The sequence below is a fragment of the Talpa occidentalis genome, unplaced genomic scaffold (assembly GCF_014898055.3).
Source record: "Talpa occidentalis isolate TD23 unplaced genomic scaffold, MPIMG_talOcc4v2.1 talOcc4.10, whole genome shotgun sequence".
NCBI lineage: Eukaryota > Metazoa > Chordata > Mammalia > Eulipotyphla > Talpidae > Talpa > Talpa occidentalis.
In genome coordinates, this window is record NW_023600993.1 from 4,372,795 (window position 1) to 4,392,587 (window position 19,793).

At 57.1% G+C, this 19,793-nt stretch overlaps 1 long non-coding RNA gene across 1 annotated transcript; it reads right to left on the reverse strand.

The window, feature by feature from the left end:
* Positions 1–598: 598 nt before the first annotated feature.
* On the reverse strand, positions 599–9,296 carry LOC119252422 (uncharacterized). The gene is made up of 6 exons (XR_005126806.2): positions 8,063–9,296; positions 3,629–3,788; positions 3,305–3,511; positions 1,564–1,673; positions 1,244–1,328; positions 599–835 (listed from the first exon to the last, which is right to left on the reverse strand). It is a non-coding gene; the product is annotated as an uncharacterized LOC119252422 (long non-coding RNA).
* Between the last annotated feature and the right edge of the window lie 10,497 nt (positions 9,297–19,793).

Sequence of the window (19,793 nt, forward strand, 5' to 3'; positions counted from 1 at the left end):
TAGAAAACAAAGAGAACTTGACCCCCACCCTTGTGTTGCACGTACCGCAGCCGGCTGACTGGTGGCAGACCTGCCTCAGCGGTCTCCTGTTAAGCTAGATCTGCAGATGTTAACTGTGCTAGCATTTTTTGTTTTTGAAAATGAAATGAATTTTTTAAAATATAGCATCTTTTTTTAGATTTTTTTATTTTCTTTAATTTTTTTACATTTAGAAGAGCTGGGGTACAGGCCAGAGGTGGGGGGTGAGAGGATTCACCAGAAACAGAGTGGGGAGCAGAAAGGCTGATTTACTGAAATACACTGTAAATGTATTTACAGTGTGAATACACTGCAATTTACAGTGTGAATACACTGCAATTTACAGTGAGGGGAGCAGCGGGCGAGATAGGAAAGGTCTGCTGCGCCATATGTGGGTTAGCTCCCTGGCTGGGGGTGGAACTCAGGCTGCAGGGGTGATAGCAGTGAGACTTAACCCACAGGCCACCAGGCCCTGAAAAATGAAGAGATTTTAATGGAACAAGTCTTGGTCGTTAATCTGTAATTGGATTATTATTGTTCCTTTAAAAGGAATTAATACATATTTTTAAAATTTCTCACATTAAAATCTTTAATACAGTGTCAATAAAAAGAACATAATTAATAAAAGCTCTTTGGGGTCCTTAGTTGTTTTTAAAAGCGGGAAGACGTCCTGAGGTGAACTAGGTTGGCGTAGTTTGCTGTTGTTCACCCCGGGGGCTGGGGCTGTTTGTTACGCAGCTGTAGCAGACAATGCTCTCTCCAGATCATTTGTCTACTCGGCATGGTGCTGTTAACAATGTCCACTGGGTCTGCCCACCTGTGAATGAATAAAGAAGAGGTGGTAGCCGTATGCGCAAAGGAACAGGACTCAGCCACCAAAAGAAGGAAATCCTGCCATGAGGGACCATGTGGAATGACCTCGAGGGCATTATGCTAAATGACAGAAGTCAGACAGAGAAAGACAAAGTATGGCGTCAGGTACAGGCGGAACCCACGACAGACCAACAGAAGCCCAAATTCTATGAAGAGCTCAGATTTGGGGTGACAAGAGGTGAAGGGGTGAGGGACTGGGAGAAAGTGTTCAAAAGGTACAAACTTCCAGTTCTAAGATCAGTAAATGGTGGGGCTGTGATGGACACTGGGAGCAGTTAGCACCACTGCGCCGTGCTTGCAAGTTGCTGAGAGGCCCTGAAAGTTCTCACCACAAGATACTCCCTTGGGGTACCTGTGTCAGCTGATGGATGCGGGTGACGGCTGACTCGTAACCATTTCTCGGTATATGGAAGTCATCACTTATGTTATCAGTAAAACTGAAAGAAAATGAGAGAAGCTCAATCTACCAATATCTTAACTTTGGTCAGATAAGGTCCAGAACTGTGAGAATATAAATCTGTTATTTAAGCAAAAAAACGAAATCCATCTAATTATATCCTCGTCCTGCTGGACACCCCCAGGGCCTGAAGAAAGCCCAGCTCCCTTGCTCTTAGTTGCCACGTTGTCCCGTGGGTTTACTCTCCTCACGGAGTCACCCTCTGCCGCTCTTACCTTTTTCTGTTCTGAGACCAAGGTGTCTGGCCAGGTGCCCACTCGGCTGTCCTGTGGTTGCTGCTCGCATGACATGTCTTTTACATCATTTTAGTTTCAGTCCATTGTATCTGTGAATCGAAAGTGTGTATTCTGCAAACAGCATATAGATGAACTTTGTTTCTCCCAGTCCACCACTGCTTCTTAACTTCAGTGTAAATGTCAACATTGCAAAAAAGACATATCTTCATATTAATATAAAAATTTTATTTATTTTTACTTTTATTATTTTTAAAAGATTTATTTATTTATGCATACAAGAACTGGGGTGTAGGCCAGAGGTGCAGGGATGAGAGGATTCACCAGAGACAAGAGTGGGGAGCAGAACAGGCAGATCGACTGAAATACACTGCTGAGGGGAGCAGGAGAGGTTTGCTGCGCCATGTGGGTCACCTCCCTGGCTGGGGATCCAACTCGTGCTGCAGTGGCTGTGGATAGCTTCACAGTGCTGATGCTTAACCCCTTGTGCCACCAGGGAGGCCCCTATAGAAATTTTAACTTCAACCTTCCACAGCCCTTGAAGGGGGATAGTGGTCCACCCTTTGAGAACCACCTCAGTACTAAGCATTTGTTTAGGTCATGCACCTGTGGGTTAGTGGGGTGTAGACTGATCCGGCCTGAACCTGCCGGATGCTGCTTCTGGGACCAGCAGCCTAGGGGGAACAGAACAGCTCTTCCTTCCACGCTGGTCACCACAAGTCACAAGGCCAAACCCAAAGACAACAGGTGAAAAAACACAGTTCCCCTTTTTAGGTGAAGAATTTCAGAACTCACAAGAAGGACTATAAAATGGGAAATAATGAAGAACCAGGGTCATCTCTGCAACCTGCACACCAGTCACAAGTGACAGCAGTGACCATCATGAGCCACCACTGCAGCAGAGAGGTCCTGGCCTCTGGCCTCGGGCCGGGGCTGTGGAGAGAGGCCACCAGCAGTGGAACTGGGCGGGAACTTGGGCAAGTCCATTTTTTTCCATCAAACCTTCATTTCCACAACTGTGAAAGTGCATCATGACGACAATTACATGAGATAATGTTCGTGAAGTTTTTCCTCTGGCAGGCATTTGATTTATGGAAACGTGCACTATTTTCTCTACAGTGGGGCTAACGAAGGAATCTCATCACTTCTAGTCAGGATCAAAACCACAGGTCGTTGACAGGAAGGCTACGTCCTGCAGCTAGCTGCCCTGCAGACTGGCCCTCTTCCTGCCCACCCACCCAGGGCACGCAGCTTCGCCACATGCACAGTGCCCCAGATCTGTCACTAGGAGAGGAAAAAGAGCAGACAAAATGAGCTCCACAGTGCCCAAACAAGGCTCAGCCTTAGAAACTACACACTGAGGGCCTTTTATGAAAGCCAGGGAAACTGTGGTTCACAGAAGATGGCCGCACGGCCTGAGGTCACCCTGTGGGGAGGACATTCCACCTGCTCCAGTCTGGACAGAGTCTGCAGCGAAGCCCCTCACTCAAGCCTCATCTCAGTTTCCTCAGTGCCGCCAGGACAGAACCTAAAGACCCTTCACTTCGCATGCTTTCTGCCAGCCCCCATGAAGCACAGCTAGGCATGAGCCCGCTTCCCCAGGCGACGTCAGGCCAGCCCAAGGTCCTCTCCCCCACCCTGAGTGCCATCCTCCCACTAGTGTAGCCAAAGAGCAAACTGACTTCCTTGAAAGTTCCCATCATGTTGACTCAAATGCACTTACCATCCGCTGAACCCCTCCTGCTCGCCGCAGATGTTGTTGCTGATGCGGTTGCTAAGCAACGCCTCCCTCCGCCTCACCATCTCCTGCTAGAGTACCTGGTGTCCAGCTCAAGGCCTCTCCCTGAGCGGTTAGGTGTGGCCTGGCTGTCGAGCCTCCCTGACTGCCGAGAGGGAGGGAGCTGGGTGTTGGCAACCCAAGAAGAGGATCCTGAGGGAAGAACACAGGGCCGTTCCCCACCAGCACCTACGGCAGGACCACTGTACCCCTGGGTAGGCAGACACTAGTCTTGGGGTCCCAATCTTGTTCTCTCGACACTTTCCCTACCTTTTCTCAGAACCCCCAAACAATCCAGCTCCTCCTCGGAGGGAAGCAGCTCTTCCCTGCCCCTTGGAGGCCCCCCTTGGAGGCAGCTGCATGCTGTGCTCTGCTCGGGGAATGCAGACTCAAGAGCCACGCGCTGCGATGGTGTGGATTTCTCTCTTTCCTTTCGCAAAACAAAAACTACTTTGTGAATTTTGTTCATTCAGACGATCATAAAAAAGGTTACGTGTGTATGTTCACCCGGGGCCGGGCTAATGGGGCTGAGTTACCTCTAGGAACCAGGCTGGGTTAGGAGGGAACTGCAGCTTTTTGCTTTATGCATTTCAGCAGCATCTGACCTGCTGACCATGCAGGTCCACAGCACACAGGTGGGAAGAAAGGAGGGGGGAGGGGGAGGGACAGAGGGAGAGAGGGAGGGAGGGAGGGAGGGAGAGAGGAAGGCGTGCTCCGCATGGGTCAGAGTCATGGCAGGCGCTCAGGAAGTGTTTGCTTTAGTCAGCTTAGTCAGCTCCCCCTCCAGTTTGCTTGGGGCCTGGCCCAGCTGCTGCCTTAGCGCTCTCTGCACACTGCCCGCCCTGGCTCCCCTCCTGCCAACCCCACAGAATGAGGACTAAGGAACAAAGTCCCTCCTTCTCCTTCCACCCGCTGCCACGTGACCAAGGCCTCCTGTCTCAGAAATGGTCCCACTGACTCACACACGCAGAGAAGCCACCAACTTACCGTCTCTGTCGTTCAGGTGGGCAGGACCCACAGGCAGAACTGCTGACACTGCAGAAGGGGCTCTGAGTGTGGATTTGGGGATGCCGGCCTCAGACAGGTGGGGTCTCCTAGTGTGGGCATCAAAGCCCAATGCCCTCAGCACAGCGGGGGGAGGACACTCCACAGGGCCCGTCTGTCTCACCCTGCCCACGCCACCCCTGCCCCTGGGCCCTGCGCCGCACCGTGCCACCTGCTGTGGGGCTCAGGTCAGAAGAACATTTGCCCCCAGGCCTCCTACAATCACATGACCACCTCGATCCTGGCTCAACCTCCCACTACTGAGGACTCTGGGCAAGCCCCCCATCTCTGCTGGCAGCTCTTCCTAAATCGCAAAGCCCTCCCGGTGAGAGCGCACCCCCAGAAGGGCGTGGGGACACGAGTCATGGACAGCACCCCTCTCCCCAGAGCCTCTGTCTTTGGGCCTCATTTTAGGGTCACCCACCCCTACAGTTCTAACAACGGTGGTGAACTCCATGGCTACAGGCAGGGATGGGGGCGACCACAGCCCACACCCCAGTGCCCGAGCCAGGGTGCAGAGGGGGTCCAGTCAGAACCATGGGGTGCCAGTCCTTTTGCCTCAAGAAAAGAGCTGGGCTGAGCCAGTACAAGGGACAGAGCTGGGCAGTGAATCTGCTTGGGGGCGTCAATGGACACAGATGGACTCTGACTCACCGGGAATGGGTGACTCAAAGCCTCGGAGACATTAGCTAATAGCTCAAGCCATGACGGGAACCGGGGATGCGGTCTCCCACCCAGGCTGACAGTGCGCCCAGGTACCCCTGCTGCCTGGCAGCACAGCTCCTTGCCCAAGCCACCGCTGGTGAGGGCCATGCAGGACAGCGGCTGTGGTCAGGACGGGGAGGCAGGGAGGCGAAATCGAATTCTGAGCATCCTTAGCTTTGAAAGATGTGGACACAGCTCATCTGAACAGAGACCCTAAAACAACCCTGAGAGTCTAAAGCGATCAGCTGCAGGCACCAAGGCAGCCACCCGGACAAAGCAGCCCTCCGGCCATCCACCCTCGCCTCCTGCTGGCTCGGGGCTGTCTGCAGGTCACTGAGCCCCGCAGCACTGACCATGTCTGTACACGGGCTGCTCAAAGTGTGTTCCCTGGGCCCACGGACAGCGCCGGCCCCCAGGGAGCTTGTCAGCAAAGTGGGACCTCAGGCCCCGCTCCACAGTTCCCAGGATCACGGACTCAATCTGGATCTTAACAAGATCCCCGACGAGCAGCACACACGCTACGGTGAAGGTGCACCGACTTAATATCCATAATCTCTTGCCATTATTAAACATCAAAGTTGTCTCCAATGGATAATTATCTGTCAAACATTTGCCAGAGGAACATGACTTTGGCCTGTTCAGTCCCAGGGATACAAGGCCTGACCTGAGCAGAGGTGACACCCACAGCATGGAGGGCAGGCGGCAGGGAGCATGGAGAAGCAGCTGGCCATGAGGAAGGAGACAGTAGAGAGAGAGAGAAAGGAGGGAGTGGGGGTGGGGGCCGCCCTGCCAAGAGTTTACTGGATCATTCTTGGGATGCCCTGGCAGAGCAGGAGGTGCAGGAGAGGTGGCCAGCAGGCAGGCGAGGCTGTCAGGCACTGACACAGCTCCAGGGCAGGTGGGCAGGGGACTGGGTGCTGGAGCGGGTGAGGACAAAGGAGGCCGCTACTGTCTGTCCTCTTGGGACGTGTGGGGTGAAGTCACAGGATGGCAGGGGCTGGGCTGGGGAGGGGAGAGCAGCAGAAAGTGAAACAGGAAAGCTCTGTGTGAGTGGAAAATCAAATTTGCCAGCTTACAGATGCTCCTTTTCTTTCATCTTCGCGTCATAAATTCCAACCAGCGGGATACTGAGCTGTCCTGTGTCAACCCCTCATTGTCCTCATAACCACCGTGGGGAAGGGAGGACACAGATAATGACACAAGACCAAAGAGACAGACAATTCCCAGGGAACCACGAAACATGTGACACAGGCCGTGTCCAGCCTGAACCCAGGTCTGAACAACTGCTTAAAATGGAGCCTCCAGGTTAGGTCTGTGCACAGGTATGACTCCGGCAGGGCCGGCATTCCCAGCTCAGCATCCTCAAGGCTGACTCCAGCTGTGGCGGTCGCTCCGATCTCAGGAGCCTCCAGGTTGAGTCCAGGCTGGGGACTGGATTGGGCTGGCAGTTAATTATGGAAGCCTTCAGGCAAGCCCAGTGCCGGCCAGCTGGTCGACCTCTGGAGTATAACCAAAGCCCAGGGCCGGGCAGTTGGTCCACGTTGGCAGCCTCCATGCTTATCAGGTTCCAGCCCACAGCCAACCTAGAGAACCCCAGCCTTGCCCGGGGCCTCCAAATTGAACAGCTGGTCAGACATGGGGTCCAACTAGAGGTGTGTGAGGACTAAAGCTCCACCCAACCAGGACCCAGAAATGAATGCAGACCTGGTTTCAGCCTGGAGGGCCTCAATATTGTACAACTGGTGGGTTCTAGCCCTAACTCAGCTGGAAGCTCCAAAGTGAACTGTAGGGGCTTCCCTGGTGGCGCAGCGGTTGAGCGCTGGGTTGCGAAGCTGCCCGCGGCCTCTGTGGCGCCGGTTCGATCCCCGGCTGCTCCCCGGCCACCGGAGGAGGGTCCCACATGGCGCGCAGACCTCTCCTGCCGCCCGCTGCTCCCCTCAGCAGTGTACTTCGGTCCTTCTGCCTGCTCTGCTCCCTGCTCTGGCTCTGGTGAATTCTCTCACCCTCCCGCGTTTCTGACTGTACCCAGTGCATGTATAAACAAACAAACAAACAAATAAATAAATAAATAAACATGCCTCTATTCAAAAAAAAAAAAAACCAAAAAAACAAAGTGAACTGTAGGCCAGCCCCGGGCTCAGCCTGCAAACTCCCTAGGTTGGCTGCAGGCTGGAACCTGATAAGCATGGAGGCCTGCTGGTCAAACTCAGCAGCCTCAATGCTGAGCCCAGGGGCAGTCAGCTGATCGACCTAGATACTCTACAGGCTGAGCCCAGGGACAAGGGAGCTGGTCAACCTCTATGTGCTGAGCACAGGGATGGCCTGCTGGTTGACCTCAGCAGCAGCCAGGCTGAGTCCACCTCCAGCCTGCTAGCTGAAGCCTAAACCTCCAGCTGAAGCCTAAGACTGGCTAGATGGATGACCTGGACAGACTCCAGGCTGAGACCAGGGGGGACTGCTGGTCAACCACTGAAGGCTCCAGCCAAAGGCGGGGTCTGGGCTGCTGGTCATCCTTGGCAGACTCCAGAATGAGGCCAGAGCCAGTCAACTTGCCAACCCCTGGAGCCTCCTAACTAAGCATGGGAGCATTAAGTCAATCGACCGTAGCGGCCTCCATGCTCTTCGGTTTTGGTCAGCTGGTAAACCTGGGTAGTCTGAAGACTGAGCCAGGGCAGCCTGCTGGTCTACCTCAGGGGCCTCAGGCTTGAACCAAGGTCTGTTAGCTGGCTGACTCAACAGCATCCAGGCTGATGCCAGAGTCATTCAGGTGCTCAACCTCTGGAACCTCCAGTTGAAGCCTGAATCTGACCAGCTGGTTGGCCTTGGCAGCCTGCTGGCTAAGCCTGGGGCCAGCCCTCTAGTTCACCTCCACATCCTCCAAGCGTATCAAGTTCAGCCTGCTGGTCTATGTCAGCAACCTCCACCCTGAGCCTGGGGGAATCCAGCCACTCTTACCTGATGTCTACCATGTTGATCCTGCTGTTTCACATAGGAGGTTCCAGCTGAGTTAGGGTCTAGGTCCATCTGGCAGTCAAACACTGGAGTCCTCTAGACTGAGTCCTCGTCCAAATCAATTTCCAGGTGAGAGTCAGGTGGGGATTTCGACCCCTCCCACGTGGAGCCTGAGATCAGGTCTGATCGGCTGTTTGACTCAGGAGCCTCAAGGTTAGATCTGGGTTCGGGTAGGCAGTCTCCAAGCTGTGCCCGAGACCGGGAGATAGTCAACAACAGGAACCTCCAGGCAGAGCTGCAGTCAGCCAGCAGGTCAATCTCGGCAGCCTCCAGGCTGAGATGGGGTCAGCCTGCTGGTCCACATCAGCAGCCTACAGGCTGAGCCCGGGTCAGGCTGCTGGTCCACCTCAGTAGTCTCCTAGCTGAATGCTGGGTAGGGCTCCTGGGCAAGCTTGGCAGCTTCCAGACTGAGCCCAGGGCTGGCCTGCTGGTCAACCTCGGCAGCCTCCAGGCTTAGACGGGGTCAGCATGCTGGTCAACCTCACTAGTCTGTTGGCTGAAACCTGGGTGGGGCTCCTAGATGATATCAGCAAGCTCCAGGTTGAGACAGGGTTGGCCTGCTGGTCAACCTCAGTAGCCTCCTGGTTAAACCCTAGGCTGGTATCTAGATGAACTCAGCAGAATCCAGGATGAGCCCAGGGTTGGCGTGCTGATTAACCTTGGCAGCCTCCTGGCTGAACCTGGTCAGCCTGCTGGTGTACCTAGGCAGCCACCAGGCCTAGAAGGGGTCGGCATGCTGGTCAACTTCGGCAAGCTCCAGGCTGAGACAGGGTCAGCCTGCTAGTGGACCTCAGAGGCTTCCAGGGTAAGCCCAGCAACAGCCTGCTGGTCAACCTCAGCAGTCTCCAGGCTGAATCCAGGGCCAGCCTACTGGTCAACCTCAGCAGTTTTAACCACAGGTCTGAGCAGGTGCTGGAGGACCTTGACAGCCTCCATACTGAGGCCAGACCTAGCATGCTCGTAGAGCTCAACAGCATCTTTGTTGAGACTGGGGTCAGTGGCTGGTCGACCTCAGCAGCCTCCAGACTGAGCCTGGTGTCAGACTGCTGGTTGACCTTGGCGGCCTACAGGCCAAGCCCTGAGTTGGCATTTTGGTTGACCATGGAGGCCACAAGGATGAGACGGTTCAGCCCTGGGCTCAGCCTGGAGGCTGCTGAGGTCGACAAGCAGGCCTACCCGTCAGGCTGGAGGCTACTGATGTTGACCAGCAGGCCAAGCTTGGGCTAAGCCTGAAGGTTGCCAAGGTACACCAGCAACTGGCCAGAGCTGTGGTTAAAACTGCCAAGGCCTACCAGCAGGGCAGCCCCAGGCTCAACGGGAAACTGCTGAGGTCAACAAGGAGGACAATCCCATATCAGCCTGGAGGCGGCCTTGGTCGACCAGCAGGCCCATCCTAGGCTCAACCCTGAGGTTGACAAGGTTGACCAGAAGCCCTGGAAGCAAGAAGGCTGCTGAGGTTGACCTTCAGGCTGTCCCTGCACTAAGCCTGGAGGCTGCCAAGGTCATCTAACAGGTCAGTGCCACTTCAACCTGGTGGCTGCAGAGGTCAACTGGCAGGCCGACCCAGGCTCAGCCTGTAGGCTGCGTAAGTCTACCAGCCAGCCGACCTGGTCTCAGACTAGAAGATGCCAAGGTTGATCTACAGCACAACTCTGGGCTCAGCCTGGACGTTGCCGAGGCAGCCAGCAAGCTGCCCCAGGCCCAAATTTGAGGATTCCAAGGTCGACCATCATCCCACCCAGGATTCAGACAGGAGGCTATGATGTCGACAGACAGACCAAGCCCAGGCTCAGGGTTGAGGTTGCCAATATTGACCATGAGGCCAATTCAGCATCAGTCTGAAGGATGCCGAAGTGTACCCACAGGCGGACCCATAGTCTCAAACTGTAGGATGACTAGGCGGCAAGCCAGACACAGCTCATCCTGCAGACTGCCAATTCAACCTGCAAGCCAGGCCCAGCCACAGACTGGGGGATGCTGGAGGTAGACCAGCACCGGTCCCAATCCACATAGAGGCTACTGAGGTAGACAAGCAGGCCGGGCAGAGTCAGCCTAGAGGGGGCTGATGTAGAGCAGAAGGCCAGACCCAGTCAGCCTGGAGCGGGCTGAGGTCGATAAGCAGGCAGCCCAAGTCAGCCTGGAGGTGGCCGAGGCCCACCAGAAGGCCAGGCCCACACACACTGCAGGAGCCTGGGGTAGATAGGCAGGCAACCCAGGCTCAGCCTGGAGGAAGATGCTGAGGTCCACCATCAGGCCAGGCCCGTGCTCACCCTGGAGGCTGGGGAGGTCGACCAGCAGGCCAGCCCGCAGTCAGTATGGGGGGGGTGGCAACAGAGGTGGACCCGCAGTCTGGACCCTAGCCAGCCTAAAGCCAGGGGAAGTTGAAGAGCAGGCTGGTCCCTGTTCAGCCTGGAACCTGGGAAGGTCAAGCAGCAGCCCAGCACCAATTGAACGTGTAGTTTGGGGAGGTGGACCAGCAGGCCAGTTCGGGCTCAGCCCGCAGGCTGGGGAGATCAACCAGCAATCTGGCTTTGAGTCAGCCTGGAGGCTGAGGAGGTCGACCGGCAGGCCGGCCCCAGTCAGCCTGCAGCCTGGAGAGGTCAACTGGAAGGCCAACCCCAGTCAGCCTACAGTCCAGGGAGGTCGATGAGCAACAGGCCACAGTCAGCCTGCAGCTTGGGGAATTCAAATGGCAGTGCAGATCCAGTGAGCCTACATCCTGGGAATTCGAGTGGCAGGCCGGCCCCAGTCAGCCAGCAGCATGAGGAGGTCAAACGGCAGGCCACCTGTAGGGGCCCGGGCTTCTCGGAATGTCACCTTCTCTGAAATGTCACCTTCTCAGAATGTCACTGGCCCTGAAGCAAATTGGTGGAGCCAGTTAATCCATGTGAAGGGAGGCGCCCAGCAGAAAACCCGGCCAAAAAAGGAAAAGACCCAGCAGAGAATGACACGTCAGCTCGCCCCCCATAAAAACCCCGGTGCCTGGTCCTGCACGCAGTCTCGTTGGGTCCTCAAATGACTTAGCGAGCCTCCGCCCAGGAGCGCTACCTATTAAACTTTTCTTTTCCTCCAGTCTGTTCGTCTCTTCCTTCGCCGACTTTACAACCTTTCACTGCCCAGTATGCCTGCAGCCTGGGGAGGTTGACCAGCAAGCCAGCCCCAGGCAGCCTGCAGCCTGGATGGCTGAATTGCACCAGTCAGCCTTCAGCCTGGGCAGGTAGATAGGCAGGCTGGCCACAGTCAGCCTGAAGCCTGAGACAGTAGACATGCAGGCTGACCCTAGTCAGATAGAAGACTGGGGAGGTTGATCGGCAGGCTGGCACACTCAGCCTGCAGCCTGGGGAGGCAGACCTGCAGGACAACCCCACTCAGCCTGAAGCCAGGGCAAGTCAACCAACAGGCCGGCCAATTGATGCCTGGAGGCCGAGGGGGTCCAGCTGCGGGCCAGCCACAGAACAGCCTAGAGGCGAGGGGGTCGATCAGCAGTCCAGGCCCAGCCCAGACTGGAGGCTGAGCGGTTTGAACAGCTGGCCAATCCCAGCCCAGCCCGGAGGGTGAGGGGGTCGACCTGCAGGATGGCCCCAGTCAAGCCTAGAGGCTCTAGGGTTCAACCTGCAGACTGGCCCCAGCCCAGCCTGCTGGTGGAGGGGGTGGATCTGAAGGCTTGACCCAGCACAGCCTGGAGGTTGAGGGGGTCGACCTGCAGGCCAGCCCTAGCCCAATCTGGAGGCTGAGGGGGTCGACCAGCAGGCCAGCACCAGCCCAGCCTGGAGGTTAAGCAGGTCAGACAGCTGGCCAATCCCAGCCCAGACTGGAGGCTGAGACGGTGTACCAGCAGCCCTGTGCCAACACAGGCAGGAGGCTCAGGAGTCCAGTTGTAGGGCGATCCAGCGCAGCATGAGATCCCAGGATGTCGAGCAGCTTCTGCCCCAAGACGAGTCTATGGGCTCAGGAGACCCACGAGCAGGCACGCCCCAGCCCTGCCTGGAGGATGAGGTGGTCATCCTACAGGCCAGCCCCAGGCCAGCCCAGAGGTTGAGTGGGTCAACCTGCAGGCCTACCTTAGCCCAACCCTGATGCTGAGAGGGTAGACCTGCAGACTGTCCCTAGCCCAGCCTGGAGGCTTACTAGTCAACCTGCAGGCCAGCCCCAGCCCAGCCTGGAGGGTGAGGGGGTCAACCTGCACTCCAGCCCCTGCTCAGCCTGCAGTATGACGGGGTCAACCTGCAGGCGTGCTCAGCCCATCCTGGAGGCTGAGGGGGTCAAAATGCAGGCCGACTCAAACCCAGTCTGGAGGGTGAGGGGGTCAACCTGACAGCAAGCCCCAGACCAGGCTGGAGTCTGATTGGGTCGAACTGCAGGCCGGCCCCAGCCAGCCTGTAGGGTGAGGGGGTCGACCCGCCAGCCAGCCACAGACCAGGCTGAAGGCTGAGGCAGTCCACCTGTAGGCCGGCCCCAGCCCAGCCTGGAGTTTGAGGGGGTCGACCCACAGGGCAGACCCAGACCAGGCTGGAGGCTGAGGAGTCAACCTGCAGAGGCTGAGCGGTTCAACCTGTAGGACTGGCCCAGCCCAAACCAGAGGGTTCGAACTGTTACAGGACAGGGAGAGGTACAGCCCAGACCCTGCAAACCTGCCTGCTCTAAATAGGTTCTGCCATCTGCCGCATTAACACAAAACATATGAGACTTTAATGAAAATGAACTTTAATACAATTTTAATACAATACAACTTTAATACAATACAACTTTAATACAATACAACTTTAATACAACACAACTTTAATACAATACAACTTTAATACAATACAACTTTAATACAATACAACACAACTTTAATACAACACAACTTTAATACAATACAACTTTAATACAATACAACACAACTTTAATACAATACAACTTTAATACAACTTTAATACAATACAACACAACTTTAATACAACTTTAATACAATACAACTTTAATACAATACAACACAACTTTAATACAATACAACTTTAATACAATACAACTTTAATACAATACAACACAACTTTAATACAACTTTAATACAATACAACTTTAATACAATACAACACAACTTTAATACAATACAACTTTAATACAATACAACTTTAATACAACACAACTTTAATACAACACAACTTTAATACAATACAACTTTAATACAATACAACTTTAATACAACACAACTTTAATACAACACAACTTTAATACAATACAACTTTAATACAATACAACTTTAATACAATACAGAAAAGACAAAGAACATAGTTTCTAAATCAAGCACCCAAAGTCACCCGTCCCCTCGTGGGTAAAATACCACCCAAGCAGGATCGGCCCAGAGCAAGGCCCCAAAGCCTGCCCCAAGTACAAAGCATCTTCCAGTGGGGACCCACAGAAAAGGGTCAGAAACAACCAGTCAAGTCTGGGAGGAAAAGAGCAAAATCAACATCAAGACAAAAACCACCATGGTCCCCTCCCCACGGGTCTCACCCACATCTGTGTCACCCCGTCCACGACCACAAGGCAAGCGCAGTTTCTTCACGTGTCTCTCAGCTCCCTGTGCCTCCTCCAGGTCTCCTCCTGGCTCCATCCTGCTTCCTTCCTCCTCCGTCTCCTCTGCAGCTTCTTCTCTCCCTGCTCAGGTCCACCCTCCTTTTGGGTGGGGCAGGAAACCTGGAACCTCCCCCTTTCCTGGGGACCCCCCTGTTACAGAACTACAGGGCGGCCCTGGCCTAGCCTGCAGGCTGAGGGAGTTGACCAGCAGGTCAGCCCCAGCCCAGCATGGGGGTTTACAGGTGGTCCTGCAGGCCGACTCCATCCAGCCTGGAGGCTGAGGGGGTCTACTTGCAGTCCGGCCCCAGCCCAGCCTGGAGGGTGAGGGTGTCGTCCTACAGGCCGGCTCCGGACCAGCCTGATGGTTGACGGCTTTGACATGCAGGCCAACACCAGCCCACCCTAGAGGCTGAGGGGGTCAACCTGAAGGCCGGCCCTAGTCCAGGCTGGAGTCTGATGGGGTCGACCTACAGGCCTGTAGGCAACCCCAGCCAAGCCCAGAGGCTAAGGGGGTTGACCTGCAGGCTGGCCCCAGCCCAAGGTCATCCTGCAGGCTGGCCCCAGGCTTACAGGTCGCCCTGCAGGCCGGCCCTGGCCTAGCCTGGAGGGTGAGGGGGTCGATAGCAGGCTGGCCCCAGACCAGGGTGGAGGCTGAGGGGGTGGACCTACAGGCCCACACCAGACCACCCTGGAGGCTGAGGGGTTTGACCTGCAGGCCGGCCCCAGCCAAGGCCAGAATGTGAGGGGATCGACATACAAGCTGGCCCCAGCCCAGCCCGGAGGCTGAAGGGATCGACCTGCAGGCCGGCCACAGCCCCAGCAGGAGGGTGAGGAGGTCGAATGCAGGACTGTTCCAACCCAGGTGGGTCGGGGGTCAACCAGCAGGCCAGCCCCAGACCAGGCTGGAGACTGAGGGAGTTGACTGCAGAATGGCCCCAGCCCAGCCTGCAGGATGAGGGGGTGGACCTGAAGGCTTAACCCAACACAGCCTGGAGGCAGAAGGTGTCCACCTGCAGGCCGGCCCCAGCCCAACCTGGTGGCTGAGGGTGTCGACCTGCAGGCCGGCCCCAGTCCAAGCTAGAGGCTGAGGGGGGTCATCCTGCAGGAAAGCCACAGCCCAACCTGGAGGTTTAGCGGGTCGACCAGCAGGCCAGCCCCAGCCCAGCCGGGAGGTTAAGCAGGTCGGATAGCTGGCTGGCCCCAGCCCAGTCTGGAGGCTGAGACGGTGGAGTGGCAGCCCTGCCCCAACACAGGCAGGAGGCTCAGGAGTCCAGCGGTAGGGCGATCCAGCGCAGCGTGAGGTCTCAGGACATCGAGCAGCTTCTGCCCCAAGACCAGTCTGCAGGCTCAGGAGATCCATTAGAGGCGGGCCCCAGCCCAGTCTGGAGGCTTACATGACGACCTGCAGTCCAGCCCCGGCCCAGCCTGGAAGCTGACGGGATCGACCTGCAGGCTGGCCCCAGCCCAGGCTGGAGGCTTACAGGTCAGCCTGCAGGCCAGCTACGGGCCAGGCTGGAGGCTGAGGGGGTCAACCTGCAGGCCGGCCCCAGCTAAGCCTGCAGGCTGAGGCGGTGGACCTGAAGGATTGGCCCTGCTCAGCCTGGAGGCTAAGGGCTTCGACCAGCAGGCCAGCCCTAGCCCAGACTGGAGGCTAAGGAGGTCGACCTGCAGGCCAGCTCTAGCCCAGCCTGGAGGCTGAGGAGATAAACCAGCAGGCTGGAACAGTCCAGCCTGGAGGTTGAGCAGGTTGACCTGCAGGGTGGACCAAGAGCAGGCTGGAGGCTGAGGGGGTCGACCTGCAGACCAGCCCCTGCCCAGCTTGGCGTCTGAAGGGGTTGAACTGCAGGTTGGTGCCAGACTAGCCTAGAGGCTGACAGGGTCAACTTGCAACTGGACTCAACGCAGTCTGAGGCTCACGGAGTCAACCTGCAGGCTGGTCCTAGTCAAGCCTAGAGACTGAGAGTGTCAACTTGAAACTGGACCCAGCCCAGCCTGGATGCTGACGTGTTTGACATGCAGGCCGACCCCAGCCCAGCTGGAGGCTCTGGGTGTTGACTGCAGGTTGGCCACAGCCTAGCGGGGAGGGTGAGGGAGTCAACCTGCAGGCCAGCCCTAGCCCCGCACAGATGCTGAGAGGGTAGACTTGCAGACCGTCCCTAGCCCAGCCTGGAGGCACACTGGTCAACCTGCAGGCCAGCCCCTGCCCAGCCTGGAGTATGATGGGGTGGACCTGCATGCCATGCCCAGCCATCCTGGAGGCTGAGGGGGTCAAACTGCAGGATGGCCCAAGACCAGCCTGGAGGGTGAGGGGGTCAACCTCACAGTGGGTCCCACACCAGGCTGGAGGCTGACGGGGTCGAAATGCAGGCCAACCCCAGCCATCCTGGAGGCTGACAGATTGACCTGCAGTAAGGCACGAGCCCAACTTGGAGCTTAAGGGGCTGACATGCAGGCCTGCCCCAGCCCAGTCTGGAGTGTGAGGGGGTCTACCTGCAGGCCGGCCCCGGCACAGGCTGGAGGCTGAGGGGGTTGACCTGCCTGCCCCCCCACCCCTAGTCCAGCCTGGAGGCATACAGGTCGGCCTGCAGGCTGGGCCTGGTCCAGCCTGGAGGGTGAGGGGGTCAATCTGCACACTGGTCACGGCCCCGGCTGGAGGATGAGCGTGTTAACCTGCAGGCCTGCACTGGCCCTCTCTGGAGGCTGAGGGGGAGAGGACCTGCAGGCTGGCCCCAACCCAGGCTGGAGGGTGAAGGGTTCGACCTGCAAGCTGGCCCCAGCCCAGTCCATAGGCTGACGGGGTCGACCTGCAGGCCAGCCACAGCCCAGCCCAGAGGGTGCAGGGATCCACATGCAGGACTGGCCCAGCCCAGCCAGAGGGGTGAGGGGGTTGACCAGGAGGCCAGCAACAGTCGAGCCTGGAGGTTGAGGGGGTCAACCTGCAGGGCAGACTCAGACCAGGTTGGAGAATGAGGGGGTCGACCTGCAGTCCGGCCCCGGCCCTTCCTGGAGTCTGACAGGGTCGACCTGCAAGCCAGGCCCAGCACAGTCCAGAGGGTGAAGGATCGACCTGCAAGCTGGCCCAGGCCCAGCCTGGAGTCTGATGGCGTTGATCTGTAGGCCTGGAGGCTGGACCTGTAGTCCTGGAGGCTGGCCCTAGCCCAGCCCAGAGGCTGAGGGGGTCGAACTGCTGGTGGCCCTGGCCCAGGCTGGAGGCTGAGGGCATCAACCTGCAGGCTGGCCCGAGCCCGGAGGGTGAGGGGGTTGATCCAGCTCAGCTGGGAGAGTGAGGGGGTCAATGAGCAGGCCGGCCCCAGACCAGGTTGGGGTCAACCTGCAGGCTGGACTTGGCCCAGGCTGGAGGCTGAGAGGGTAAACCTGCAGGCCGATGCCAGCCCAGCCTGCAGGCTGAGGGGGTGGACCTGAAGGCTTGACCCAGCACAGCCTCAAGGCTGAGGGAGTCAAGCTGCAGGCTGGCACCAGCCCAACCTGGAGGCTGAGGGGGTCTACCTGCAGGCAAGCCACAGCTCAACTTAGAGGCCTACGGGACCAGCAGGCCAGCCCCAGCCCAGCCCTGAGACTAAGCAGGCTGGCCCCAGCCCAGACTGGAGGCTTACGAGTTGGTGCCAGCCCATTCTGCAGACTGAGGGAGTCTACCCGCAAACTGGCCCCAACCCAGCCAGGAGTCTGAGGGGGTCAACCTGCAGGCCGGCCCCAGCCCAGTCTGGAGGCTGAGGGGTTCGACCTGCAGGACAGCACCAGCCCATCCTGGAGACTGAGGGGGTTGACCTGCAGGCAGGCTCTGGCTCAGGCTGGAGGATGTGGAGGTCGACCTGCAGTCTGGCCCCAGCTCAGACTGGTGCCTGAGGGCGTCAACCAGTAGATTGGCCCCAGCCCAGACTGGAGGCTGAGATTTTGTACTGGCAGCCCTGCCCAGCATAGGCATGAGGCTCCGGAGTCGAGAGGCAGGGCGATCCAGCCCAGCATGAGGTTCAGGCCATCAAGCAGCTGCTGCCCCAAGACCAGCCTGTGGGCTGAGTGGGTCAACCTGCAGGCCGGCCCCAGGCCAGCCAGAGGTTGAGGCGTTCAACCTGCAGGCCGCCCCCAGCCCAGCCTGGAGGCTGAGGGTGTCAACCTCAGGCCAGCACCAGCCCAGCCTGGAGGCTGATGGGTCGACCTGCAGACAGCCCAGGGCCAAGCTTGGAGGGTGGGGAATACAACTGGCAGGTCAGCCCCAGGTTCAATATAGCAGCCCCGAATTCAACAAGCGGCGGGTCATGGATCCTAACTGAGCTAGAAGTTTCCAAAACAAGCAGTAGGACGGTGCCAATTCAATACGGGTCTTGAAATCCAGTGAACTCAATGCTCCAAGGACAGGCTGCAGACAGGGTCGTGCACCAGCAGACCGACCCCACATTCAGCTCAGAGGCTGCCGAGATGGACCAGCTGGGGAGTCGAAGTTCAGGCCACGCAGATTCAGCCTGGATGCTGAGTTCGACCAGCAGGCAGTCTCCAGTCGCATGCAGCCTGGGCAAGTGGAACAGCAACAGGTCCAGTCCGGCTGCAGCTGGGGGAATTCGAAAGGCAGTGCAGCCCCACAGAGCCTGCAGCCTGGGGAGGTCGACCAGCAGGCTGGCCACAGTTTCAAGCATGTTCTCCCAATTGAGCAGCAGGCAGGTCATGGATCATAACTGAGTAGAAGTTCCCAAAACAAACATCAGCACGGTGCCAGTTCACGTGGGACTTGGAGCCCAATGAACTTGAAGCCCCCAGGAGAGGCTACAGATGGGGTTGGGGGCCAGCAGACCGACCCCGCATTCAGCTTGGAGGCTTTGGAGATGGAGCAGCAGGCTGGTCCTGGGCTCAGCCTGCAGGCTGGGGAGGTCACAGGTTCAATAGAGTGCCCCCAATTGAACATACAGCGGGTCATGGACACTAATCGAACTAGAAGTTCCCAAACCAAACAGAGAAAGGTGTCAGTTCAATTTCGGAGTTGGTGCTCAATGGGCTCAAAGCCCCAGGGACAGGCTTCAGACAGGGTCATATACCAGTAGGCGGGCCCTGGAATCAGGCTGCAGGCTGCCCAGGTCAACCAGGAGGCCCCTTTCTGGGTCACCCTGTTAGATGTGGTGGTAGACCAGTAGGCTGGCCCATCTCAGCCTTTAGTCTTCTGACCTTGACCAGCAGCTGGCCTGCTGTTTAACCTTGGTAGCCTCTAGTTCAGCCTGGGGCAAGCCTACTGGTCGACCTTATAGCCTTTAGGTATAGTCCATGTCTCTGCTGGACGATCTAAGCATCTATATGCTGAGCCTGGTGTCTGCCTGCTGGTCGACCTCCGTGGCCAGCCGGGTTTGCAGTTCTGGAAGCTCTCACCCGCAGTATCTGTACCACCAGGTCTCCCTCCTGCTTCCTGCCTCCCTGGCCTGGCACCATCGCTGCACTCCCAGGACCCAGACTCTCACTCTCATTTTAAGCCCCTCCTTATGCCCACCCACTCCCTAGCCTTCCTGTGTGCTGGGCTGAACATGGCCTCTGGTGGTACCCCTCAGACCCGCCCCTCCCTAGAGTCACTGTCACCTAGGGAGTGTGCAGCTCAGGGCTGCTGTCGAGACAGCTGGTTTTAGAATCCAGCATCCACGTTCTTGATTTGCTTGTGAACTTGCGCTAGTCACGTATCCTCCCTGATCTCCAGTTCTTCGTCTTTAAAGCAGCAGCAGCACCCAGGACTTTGCTGAAGGTGAAATTCAGTGATTCCTACAGAGTCTTTCACACAGAGCCTGGTGTGCAGAAAATACTCTCACACAGTAGCTTCTACTGACATTAGATGGTAGAGAACAGTGAGTCCACGCTGTCTTCTTGACACTTCTTTTATGAGAGCAAATAACTCACGAAAAAATATTATCAAGTGCATCCATGGTTTGACATCGCCCTTGTAAAGCGGCCGGCGCTGCCGGGCCTGGACTCACACAGACGCGCACGCATGCGGGTAGTGGGCTCGGCCGGGGCACCTGCTGGGCTTGTGACCATCGATTGATGCTCCAGCCCCGCTGCAGACCTGACACACCAGACTTGTAGCAGAGAGAAAAGACACATGTGCACACACCCACGGAGCACACAC